The sequence below is a fragment of the Chanos chanos genome, chromosome 3, assembly GCF_902362185.1.
Source record: "Chanos chanos chromosome 3, fChaCha1.1, whole genome shotgun sequence".
Classification (NCBI taxonomy): domain Eukaryota; kingdom Metazoa; phylum Chordata; class Actinopteri; order Gonorynchiformes; family Chanidae; genus Chanos; species Chanos chanos.
In genome coordinates, this window is record NC_044497.1 from 7,915,088 (window position 1) to 7,927,500 (window position 12,413).

Genomic DNA, 12,413 nt, shown 5'->3' on the forward strand with positions numbered 1-12,413 from the left:
GAACACAATACGAACACATGGTTTATTTATGTTTAGATTGTAAGACATAATTCATCCTGCAAAAAGTAAGTTTCTACTGTTGGTGGAATAATAATTTTACCGTGGATCTTCGCCTTCTCTCATTCATATGCAAAACGCGGTGAACCTAAACTCTGTTAGGACCGTTTTAAAGGTTGATACCTAGAATGACAATAATGATAATCATATACGCTTGGAAAATTCTTGCTTGGTTTGTGGAGCGCATTTTGGTCGTCCGTTCGATAAACAAAAATGCGTTAAGTATGGATTTTTCATGCCACTCTTTCATTTGACAATACGTGTTTGTATGCCGATTTCTCCCTTTCTTTAAAAACACATACAATCTGTACCTGTCAGTAACTCCAAATTCATACATTTAGCGTTAAAGGGTTTGGTTGTTAGCAGTATTATATCTGCAGTAACCGTGTACGTGATAACTTTTCCGAACATTTCACTGTATTTGTAATTTTATGATATCCATCGACCATGTAAATCAGTAGGCTATGTTTGTTCATATATCTGACTTCACCTTTAGCATCACCCTTAGCCCGCATCACTGAATACCAAAAAAAAAAAAAGATCTTTATTCTGTGCTCGTAAAATGCCGTTATTTCTGACGATATTTCTACTAACAAAACATAAAGAAAGAAGTTTTATCAAAATCGTTTACAAAAAGACTGTAGCTCCGATATACGCGGTGTTTCGACGTCTCAAAACCGTGCAAATAGGATATATTCATTGATATGTGGCATCTGTTTATTTATTTTCAGCTTAAATCAAAAAGTATGACTAATACTCAAAGTCGGAAAGCACTCTTTCATTGTTCTGTCTGACGTTCATCAATTTCGTATTGCCTACCAAACATTTTTCCCCCAATTAGGTCATTTTGTATATCTAGCCAGTACGGCCCCTCGGCTCTCCAAGTTGAAACAGCGCGTCATTTGCAATGTGGAGACTGTTGATCACCTCACTAATTACGCCTCTCTCTCTTTCTCTCTCGCTCTCTCTCCTTCTCTTGCTCGCTCGCTCCCCCTCTCTCTCTCATTCCCAGAGTGCATATCGGGAATAGACACACAAAGACATGCGCACTCAACTTAATCAGCCATTTTTTTAAACAGGGCTAAAACGATAATAATTAGCAGAATAAAGACATATCGGATTTTCATTTCCTATCCTCCTTTCCCTAACCCCTCCACAACCGAAACTGCTAGGCAGCCGTCGACACATCTTTTACCAACCGGACCCAAAGGATCGCCTCATTCGCTCAACATTCGTGTTTTTTATTCTTTTTTTCCAATAAAGTTGGAGGATTATTGTTTTTCCTCTTTTTTACTCGTTTTTGTTACTAACTTTCGCTATCATTGGATGTGATTTTCTTAAAAACAACATAAGCAGGAGAAGAAGGCGGAGGGAACTGCGGGGGAAGAAAGTAAGTTTTTTTTTCCCGTAACTTTTATTGAGTAGTTGGTGTTAAATTTAGGTCGAGTATTGATTATCTTTCGCGGCTGATCCCGTAGAATCTCTGATATTCTGCTCTCGCATTACGACTGCTTTGTGTGATATAATACTGGCATCAGACACCTTTAAATAACGCATCGGTTTGTTTATAGAAGTGTCGTTGTCTTGTTTAAGAGCTACAAACACTCGGCAGATAGACAATATGCAAGTGACAGTACAATCGCTGCCAAATCCCATTTCAAAGTTTATTTGTGCTTTTGTTGCTTTTTTTAGTATTCAGACTCCGTAAACGTGAAGTTACGATCTATTTTTGTTGAATACTCATTGATAATTGTTAATAGAGAAGAATAGAGGTCCGGTTACATATTCGGCTTTGCTTCCTTTGGTCAAGAGTTGGACTCGGCTTCGACAGCTGTTAGCTAGCTGGAACTAACATTTCATCCCGCAATACAACCCATTGCATTTCGCCGAGTAAGTTACTATGGTCATATCTTTTATAACAATGTCATTTAAGTAAGATAACGTTGTTGTTACAAGTAACCTATTCATAACACTCAAGATACGTTTGTGGGCGACGCAATGTGTAGGCGATGATAGCAACACATTCGGACCTATGTGCTTTGTTAATCCACACGTTAGAGTGTTTTCGGAATGTACAACTTATTCACCAAGATAATTTTACACATATTTCAGTGTTACCTGCTACGTGAAAAGGAGTTTCCCCTTTCTGCGACTTGGATCACTGTAACGCCGAAAAAGGAGAGCGATTGAAAGGATAGAACTCTAGTATCAAGCAATGTCCCATTCAGTCAACTCCCGTAATCTTAGGTGTCTTTGGTAAATGCGAAAAACGGACATAAAAAGACCTCGACGTCTATTACTTTCATCAACATTGGCTCCGTTTTTTATTTCTGTCTTCTTGCCGTAAGATCCATTTTCTTGTTCATTCCATTCAGTAGTAACATGTTCCATGTAGCGAATCGTCCTTGCGTATAGTTGTGTGGGATTCCGTTGATTCTGAAAGTTGTATGTGTCATTGTTTTGTGTAACGTTAACATTGGGGTTGAAGAACAAGGGTTGTGGTGCGAGTGTTGGCTTTTTGGTTGATGGCTAGTTTAAGGCAGAGTCTTGGCTCCGATTGGAACGCGACAGTGACAAGGGCATCGATCGCTTGCATTGAGTGCACAGAAAAAACAAGGCAGTGGGGAGGCTTAGCACAAACCCGGGGTATGTAACGGTGTGTGTTAGCGCTCTCCGCTCTCTACGCTGTCCTAACAAATGCTCATATTTTCGAGGATTGCGTGGATCAGTCCCTGATATTCTGGGGATTTAAATGTCATTTCTTTGTTTTCTTAATGCTGATAGTTTCGTCAAAAAGACTTAATACTAAATTTGTGTTTAGAGTTTGTGAAGTATTTTTTTCTTATTGTAGATAAATCAAATATTTTGGTCTTTTTTAGGGCTTCCTGGATACTTGGATTTTTATTGCAATTTAGGCTTACACTGCGTATAATGCATGTTGACATATTATTACTATTATTATTATTATTATTATTATTATTATTATTGTGGATGTTGTTGTTTTGATGCAAGTATTACTACAGTTTAGAGACAGATATATCATTTTGTTATCTTCATTTGTTATGTATACGCGTGCACTGTGATTATTAAATTCTTACAGAATGTTTTGGCGATGCAAAGGACTATTTTATTTTCTAATATTCTCTGCTTTAAGATTCAAATAATCTCTTAGTCGCTGAAGATCTATCTTTATGGTAGTCGCTTGAGAGTAGCACGATTCAGTGATTGTATTGGTGTGATGGGGAGGCTACTGTCAGCAACGGAGAACTGCAAATATCGTCTTTCTCGTTTAACGTATGAGATCATAATGTTTAGGAATATGTGTAATTAAGTCATATATACTGAGCTGGTGTGAAGAAAAGATGGAAACATTACATTAGATGATAGCTCTGTTTATTTAGAATAGCGTAATTAAGACTATTATCCAGATTGTACCAACAGAGGGATATAAACTGTATTAGTTCGGTCTGACAATGGAATATGTGTACGACGTTTTGTTAATCTTTAGCTTTGATTATTTTGTGCTGTATAAAACGTTTCAGATGGATTGTAGGGAGAAAGTAATATAGTAAAGCCAGAGAGAGAAGCCTTCAATAACTCTGGAGATTCAGACATGCTCTACAGTAAGATTGGTTCAGGCTTCTCCAAGGGTCGACAATGTGTCATTTCCATGAAGCAAAATTGCCCTCTGCCTATATGATATTAATGTGCAAATCAATATTTCAGGGATTAAATTTCCCTTCTTCATTTTTTATGGTTTCTACCTCAATAAGTCTCAAGTCTAATAGAAGAGGTTGGATGATTTAAAATCCTCCACAGCAGAAAGGCTTGCAACAAGCATATCACAGCATTTTACTGTTCTACATTGAAAATCCTATGGAGATGCACTGGGGAGAGGTAGGGTTAAGGGGAGGGGGTTGTTAGCTAAGACTGCTCTGTGACATTAAGACACCCAATTTGGATAAAAGGCAGAAGATGACTGTGTGTTCGTCTGAATACTTAAACAATGTTATCCCAATATTGATAGCTAATAAAGAGAAACCCCTCTAACACACAGATGTTTGCATACACAGGCACAGACACACGCGTGCACAGGCGTGTGCGCGCGTTCACTACACACACGACGCACACACACACGCACACACACAGATACACACAAGCCCAAGATATTACATTTACATCGTTGAAATTCTCCATCAATAAACAGAACATCTACCTTGTCGGTGATGTTACTCATCGAAAGAGTCCTGCATGATATTTTTATGAAGGGCTTTAACAGACACAGATATGGAAATGCAGCTTATAGCTTTAGCATATCAACCAGTTTTTAGACCAGCGGAAGCACTTTTAAACCGCTGGACTTCAAAAAAAAAAAAAACACACAAAATGGAGGATTCTTTTAATATGGCTCTGTGCAGAAATTCATTATCATACAGCAGTTGCTGAGGAGCAAAGATTGTGGTTTGTTTCTGTTTTCCTTAACCATTCCTTTATCATAGTCCTCAGAGCCCCCTTTTGCTGTCCGTCACTAAGTGTTTGTTTTCTCTTCCTCCTGTACCATCTGGACTGTGTTCCACACAGCTGCGTGGATTTCTTATGTGATAGAACATTTTTTCCATTTGGTATGTCTTAAACCATCGAACAGACTCGCTTAATTTAGCCTGCTAAAAGAAATGCATACGGGGGCAGGACAAAGGCTCCTTTCATCTGGCCACGGCTGTTTGATTTCCTTAAAGATTCCTGTCCATTACAATTTCAAAAGCTGTACACTTTGTGTGATATTTTTTTTTGGGTGTGATGTTATTAGTATCTTTTTTTTCTTTCTTTCTTTCTTTCTTTCTTTCTTTCTTTCTTTCTTTCTTTCTTTCTTCTTTCTTTCTTTCTGAAATCTTTTATGTCCAAAAGAAAATGTTTGTCTGCGTGTTTAACACTAATCGCACCTGTCATGTGTTCCGTCAAATAAAATTCACTTCTAATCTAAAAAAAAAAAAAAAAAAAAACAAAGCAAAAAAAAAAAGTATTTAAAACCGCTCGACGTGCTGTTGCGAAACAGATCATTATGTAGTGATTTGTTGGTGCTTGATTTTCTTTTTTTTTTTTTTTTCCTTTTTTGGTTGGTGGCTTTGCTTCTTCGGTTAGTTGTTTAACAAACTTCTCGCCCTGCCCGGGCATACTTGATGATTGACATAGAATATCTTTAAAAGAAAAAAAAAAAAAAAAGACAGATAAGGATATATCACTTTGGAAGAGCTCTGGAGTTTTTTTTTTTGTCATCGTTGGGCCAATCGAAAATGGACTGGTTCCGGGGCTATGGGGCATGCTCTAGTCCACAGGGCTAATGTTGGAGCTAGAAAGCTGAGAAGTCAGAGACAGGCTTAATGTATTAAGTGGGGGGGGGGGGGGGGCTTTTTTGTGTTGCCCTTAAGGCACTGCTGTAGCACCACACAGCTTCTCCTGCTTAAGGCCTGTCTGAAGGGTTAAACACTTGGACGAGGTTTCAAGCTTCGGAGTCACCCGGGGAACGCACACGAGAACGTGTACAAGTTTCATGTAATTAGAGGCTTAATTATATTAACATATGCAAATTGTCAAGTTGGAGGTTTGTACAGCTGGCAGAGATCAGCTGAGCACAAATGGCTCATTGTTCCTGAGCAAATAATGGTTTGGAGTTGGACTGTGGAAACGCATAACCAGCCTATCTAATTTAAGTCCCTCCATAGCAAAATTTCATTAGTCTCCATGGATACGAGGTAATGTGTGCTGACTAATGTCCCTGGCTGCCCCCCCCACCCCACCCCACGAAAAAGAAAAAAGGCATGTTGGTTAATCCACCTTACAATGACACTTGTTTATAACACGTTTCTGTAGTGTGGGAATTGTGCATATGCAAATATGAGGAGGGTCCTTCCTCGTTTCTGGCTGACGTACGTCTGTGGGGAAGACAATGACTCCGTGTCTAGGCTCTGCCACGACCAGACGGCATCATTGAGCTGAGGCTACATACTTTCATAATTTGTTTATGATTAATAGACTAGTCTGAGACCCATTTTGTTCAGGCCTTGGCAAAGAGAAGGCCAGGTCACAAAAGAGTTTCCACAGCAACTATGGCTCTGTTCTTTTCCCTGTGCCTAATTAAATCACATTCTTCAGGCCTAATCCATTTTAACACAGAATTAAAAAAAAAAAAAAAAAAAAATACTGTCTGCTATAATCTCTAGTTTCCTATAGCTCAAGATGGGGGTATACCTAACACGACACTAGTTTCTCTCACATTAATCCTGTTTTTTTTTTTTTGACAGAAATGTAAACTGATATAATTGCTTTGCAGTGGAGGGGAATGACGGTTTGTACAAGTGTGAAAGCATCGGAAAAGGATTAGCATTTTTTTTGCATAATGCAGAACCGCCTTTGAATGGACCACTGAATCGTTGACCGGAGTGACTGAGATGAAAGCAAGATGAAAACATCTGCCTTTCTTTCTTATTCCTCGTCCTAAAGACGTGTTTGTTGAGCGCTTGAGACAACAAGCGCGCGCTCATATTTCTAAAGCCTCCCGAGATGCCTGTAGATTTTGCCATCACGTGAAAGTAATATGTATGGTAATGACTCTGTTCATGACTGCTACACACACGGGCGTCTGTGCTGTGGTTTAGAAGCACAATTGTGTACAGACTACGGAGGAGAAGGGGTAATGTGGATTGGAATGAATTTCTTCTCTAATTTGAAAAACAAAGGGTCTTTATGGGCAAAAATGAAAAATTTAAGATGTTCCTGGAACGTTATTCTTAGGGCACAGGTATTATGCTTGTGTGAAGATGGGGGTTTTTGATTGGAGCCTCCACCCTTTTTTCCCCCCTTTTTTTCCCTCCCTCCCTCCCTTCTTCTTCTTCTTCTACTTCATTTTTTTTTCTTCTTCTTCTTCTTCTTCTTCTTTTTTGATTTGACGAAGGCTTCGCTCTGACGTGAGTTACGGACGCCTGCTCCTGGAAGCGTAATGCAGTGCAGTGTCTCTAGAATTACATCTGCTTTGTGGAAATGATCTGCTGTGAGAACACGGTCAGCCACAAAAGGAACACTCCCTCTGTTGTGCTGTTTCTCATTAGGCCCTCATCTCCTTCCACTGACCTTTTATATACCATAACTAGCCTTTCATATGCAAATCGTCCACCGAAAAAGAAAATGTGTCAAGAAAAAGGAAGCCATCTCGGACAAAGCAATTTCTTCATCATCTTCTCTCTCTCTCTCTCTCTCTCTTTTTTTTTTTTTGGTACAACGAGCAACTTAATAGTTCCAGCGGTGAAAAGGAAGTGGCGACTGTCAGTCTTTTTAACCTCCACAATGAAAAGGATACGCCGTGGATGATGGTTGATGTTGTTTTTTTGTTGTTGTTGTTGTTGTTGGCTTTTTTTTGTTTTGTTTTGTTTTGTTTTGTTTTTTTAAATAGGGCTCGCAGATAGGTGGGTTACTCTTTAATGTCTGTTTGGGTCAGACATGTTCTGACACGGTTTACTAGATTCTGATTTCTGCGTGGTTGCCAACAGAGACTTGTATGTGGTGAAGTGTCCCCTTTAACCCCTGAGATGTGCCCTCTTTACCCTTAAGCTTTAAAACTCCCCCCTCTCTCTCTCTCTCTCTCTCTCTCTCTCTCTCTCTGTCTCTCTCTGTCTCTCACTCCCTCTCTGTCTCTCTGTGTGAGGAGGATACTAATAGTGTTCCTAATATTTTTCAGTGTGAGTATAGGTAAGGCGCAGTGAACACGGATATTTCAAACATTCATAAGGTTGTTGTGGGAAAGACCTGTTATCGTGAGGAAATGTCATTTCTGTCCTCATTGAAAACTTTCGCTATTGAACACAGTTATCTAAATGTTTTTGTTGCTCTTGGTTCTCTGCCAGTCAGGATTGCATTACTTTCTCTGTCAGCGTTTGTCTCCTTGGAATAAGAGATTTTTTTTTTTCCCCCCTCACTTTTTCTTGGCCTTACCCCCTTTCGCATGAGGCCGCTCTCACCAGATATTAAAATAAAACAGAAGAACGCAACATGTTTTATTGCTGTATTAAAAAAAAAATGCTATATTGCTTTACTGCTGTATTCTTTCTTTGTGCAAAGGATACTTATGCAAAGAGATGAAAATGATTGATCTTATATGTTAATCATTTGACTGATATGAAATCTAAGAAATCCACAAGGCCCTGAAATGTGTGTGTGTGTGTGTTTTTGTTAATCCAACATTTCAGGTTAAAGTAGAGGAGTAAGACATCTTGCTTGTGTAAACGCAGCTGTGTTCGTTTAATCTGGCAGAAATGTGCTCCTGCTCCCTTCGGTAAGCGCGGCGGGTGCGTTTTTGACGAATCAGGGTTGACGATCCAGGCATGGCCTGGTTTGGCTGAGTTCTCTCTCAGATGCATGGCGGGACGAACGCAGATGCTGTCGGCGGTGTGTGCGTGTGTGTGTGTGTGTGTGTGTGTGTGTGCTTGTCAGGTCAGTTCTGCCACCGTTCTGGTCGCTAGATGTTTCATTGCGCGTCAATGCGGCCATCTCTGTCTTGCGGGGCTGAGTGGAGACACTAAGATGTTCAGTGATTGGCTTTTTTTTTTCTTTTTTTTCTTTTGCCCGCACGTACAGAAAGAAGAAGGCTATTGTGTTCCGTTCGTAAAGCTAAGGACAGTGGATCCTACAGGAGAACAGAAGACAGGGCTTTATCCTGCTCCAAAGCCGTTTTGTACATTTCATCATATGCACTGAGGATAATAGAGAAGTTGTAGCATGTGTATAGATTCCGTGAGTCCAGCAGTAGAAGAAACCAAAAGATATCGGTATGCCTCCTCTGTTTTCTCGTTTTCTCGTTTTTGAATGTACAGCCAAGGTCCGTATCTAGGCAGAGGATCTAAACAACGTGGGGGTCAAATGATCCTATATACAGATACTTGTCTCTGCACAATGTCGTCATTCCTGTGGTGAAGTATCAGAAATACTCGCGTGAAGCGGTGATGAAAAAAAATACGCCCGAGGAACTGGAACGCTAGAGGAACTGGCACTCACTTCCCAAAAAAAAAAAAAAAATGTAAAAGAAATACGACGAAATACCACGATATTTCTTGGACTCTTGTCCTGAAATGTCTTTTGTCAACAAGCAAATTACATGCAGCTTTTTTTTTATTGGTCCACATTAGAGCCAGTATATGGATGCCCCCCCCCCCCAACCCCTGGCCTGGGGGGGGGGGGGGGGGTGAGGGTGGAAGGGGGTGATTCAGACCTCGATAGAAACACTCGGAGTCTCTGGCCAGCCCTCTGTTTTTATAATTGTACCAAGCAAAGAGCAAACAGGGGCTCACAGTATACGTTGAAAAATGGACATGCATATCCTCTTTGCCAATTGGGTTTGGTTAACAAGCTCATTATTAGCTGTGCAGAGACGAAAAGAAATGATAATTGAATATGTATGAATGTAGTGTCTTAAGTAAACAGATAAATGAGAAATGCTCTCATGAATATGCATATGATTTTACTTCACCCAGTCCACAGTGAGATGAGAGTGTTGACATGAGGGTTCAACCTACGTTTGTGTGTATGTGTGTGCGTATGTGTGTGTGTGCGTGAGTGTGTGTGTGCGCGTGCGTGCGTGCATGCGTGTGTGTGTGTATGTGTGTATGTATATGTGTGTGTGTGTATAGGGGGGGAAAGAGAGAGGAGCTTTCCAGACATGACACCGGGTCCTATGTTTGTGTTAGGCTGGAGGTTGAACACAGCTCCATAGCTCCCCAGAGAAGTATTTAGTTAATACTAGACCTCTCATATCCTGTCTCGCTCTGGTCTGGCATCTGCATTGGAATCGTCTTTAATTATTTGCTCTAAAGGAGTTTAGACTTTTCCGACTGTTAAGATGAGCAGGCTCTGCTGAAGGCCGCTTTTGTGTCGGACTCCAGGTTCTGTTGTAGGTCATCTTGTCAGCAACTCCAGTGACGTGTGAGAAGCAAAGACCTAGACTAAATGAATAGTTCTTGGAATTAATGCGAAAATGTCCAGAGGGGATAAAAATATATATTTCTGAATGGGTGAGAATCACAGAGAGGGGGGGAAGATCCAGAGACAAAAGATGTCTTTCTTAAATTTCCACAGGCATGTGAAACCTCATTGCCCTCCTTTTTTTTTTTTTTCTTTTTTCTTCTTTCTAAACTTGATTTTTTTTTTACCTCCTATTGTCTGGCTTCAACATGTCATTTTCTTCAGGTTCTACAGAGGCGAACGGGTTTCCTACTTTTTCCTTACCTACCTTCAACAAATTAACTCATGTACAAACGTAAAATATATCGAAAGTTCAAAAGTGTAATCGAAAAAGAGCTAAGGAAACAGTATGAAAACCCCATTAGGGAAAATTGAGGTCCGTTGGGTTATTTCATATAAAATCAAATCAGAGGCTTGTGTAAAGATCAAATGATACATACAAATGGTGGGCCTCAAAGCTGTAAAGTCTCAGGAAAGGGGTGGAGAGAAAGTAATGTATGAAATATAGAATATTTTCCATCGTATAGTCGGGTTTGCTTCGCTGAAACTATACGTGCTGTTTTTGTTCACGTCTCTGTCTGCGCAATGCATTTCGTTTTATGTTCTCTAGATTGGTTCTATGCTTATTTTTTTTTCATGGCATTTGATAGGGAAACCCCCCCACCCCCCACCCTCTCTCTCTCTCTCTCTCTCTCTCTCTCTCTCTCTCTCTTTCTCTCTCTTTCTCTTGGGTATTAACATTCAGGGCTTAGATATAATGTGTTTTCTCTGCTTCAATTAGTCGGGTGTTATGCTGATGCCGAATTTGTTTTCACTTCTAAGTTGTCACTGACCTTAAACTACCCTCAGTGTCGTTTTTTTTTTGGAGTCCTTAGTGAGTTGAGAGGCATAACATTCTATGGCCTTCTGTTCGCTGCTCTGCTGATACTGTTTCATTCTGGCCTAGCTGCTCCTATAGGCTTTTAAATGGCATCTGTGAAAATAAGCATCTATTTCTTTAATGTTGCTTTCCGTTATAGCTTCACTGAACCCCCGTCCCCAATGCAGATTCTCCTTTCATCTGGGAGCCGTTTTTTTTTTTTTTTTTTTTCTTAAACCAAACCATTAAATTAATGAATTAAACCTTTTTTCTTAAAGGAAAAAAAAAAGTAATTATATTTCGTGAGAATTATTACTCTTTTGCTTTAAGGAAGCAAATGGAATGCCATAACAGTCAGATTTGTTGAAGTTAAGTTTCCCAAAGTCAATTGGATTCGTAGTTTGCGTGACATTCAGTTTATTTGATAATGGAATATTTTGTCCCTAATCTAGAGGCACCCTAATTATGTCTGACAGTTGTTTGTTTGGAGTGAAATCCAATTAAAATGTACACTTTTCAACTTCAGAACTCTGTTTTCTCTTTAAAGCAGTAATGACCCCACGATGGCACAGAAAACAAATGTTTTTCTGTGGTCATAGCAAAAGGCTAAACTGACAACAGCTGTCAGAATGCAGTTTGTTTAAAAAGCAAATGCCTTTGGTCTAAAGTTCATTTCGAGAACTCTCTAATTAAATATAGGCCCAAACCTAAAGTTAATTAGTAATTCTCTGAGTTCAGAAATTAAGAATATCAGTGGAGTGGGCCGCTTGTACAGCCTTATAAGGATTTTTGTGTATGATGGAAGATTTTCTTTTTTCTTTCTTCTTGTTTCTTTTTTTTTTTTTTTAACTTGTGGGAGTATTTCATACATCAATACACTGTTTGACATGTTTTGAGAAATATCGCTCTGAAGAATGCTTGGATTAGTGCAGGGGCTAGCAGTCCTGGAATGCATTCTGGGATACCTGGCCTGTGATTATGTTTATAATACTAGATAATTACAGGACAGGGAACTTTGGAACACCGTCTTTAGTGAAGTGCTTGAACTTTAAACTTTTATTGTTTCTGGGATAAAATGACAGTACTGAAAGGTCAGCATCAGCGAACAAAAAATGGTTCCTCAATTAACCGGGTGTCTCTGTCAGACTCGAAAAACACTCACACACACACACACACACACACACACACACACACAGACCCACACACACACGCGCGTTCAGATTTCTGACATGGTTTAAAGGGTAGTCTGTACAGTGGTTTACAGTTAGGAAACAGGGAAAGACAGTGCAAATTTAGCAGCTGTCCATTGGGCTCAAGTGGGATATTTTGGATGAGGTGTTAAATGGGGAACTTGGGTTCCTAAAAGCTAAAGAGACTCTGGTGCTTTTCTCTCTGTGGCCTCTCTTCTCTCTCTCTCTCTCTCTCTCTCTCTCTCTCTCTCTCGCTCTCTCTTTCTCTCTCTCTCTCTTTCTCTCGGTGAAAGTGCTGCTCT

The 12,413-nt window shown here is 39.8% G+C and overlaps 1 protein-coding gene across 1 annotated transcript in view; it reads left to right on the forward strand.

The window, feature by feature from the left end:
• Positions 1-1,367: 1,367 nt before the first annotated feature.
• zfhx4 (zinc finger homeobox 4) overlaps positions 1,368-12,413 on the forward strand; it is a 78,035-nt gene continuing 66,989 nt past the window's right edge. The window contains 1 exon segment of the mRNA XM_030767197.1: positions 1,368-1,447. The gene's annotated coding sequence lies outside the window, so the exon portion shown is untranslated.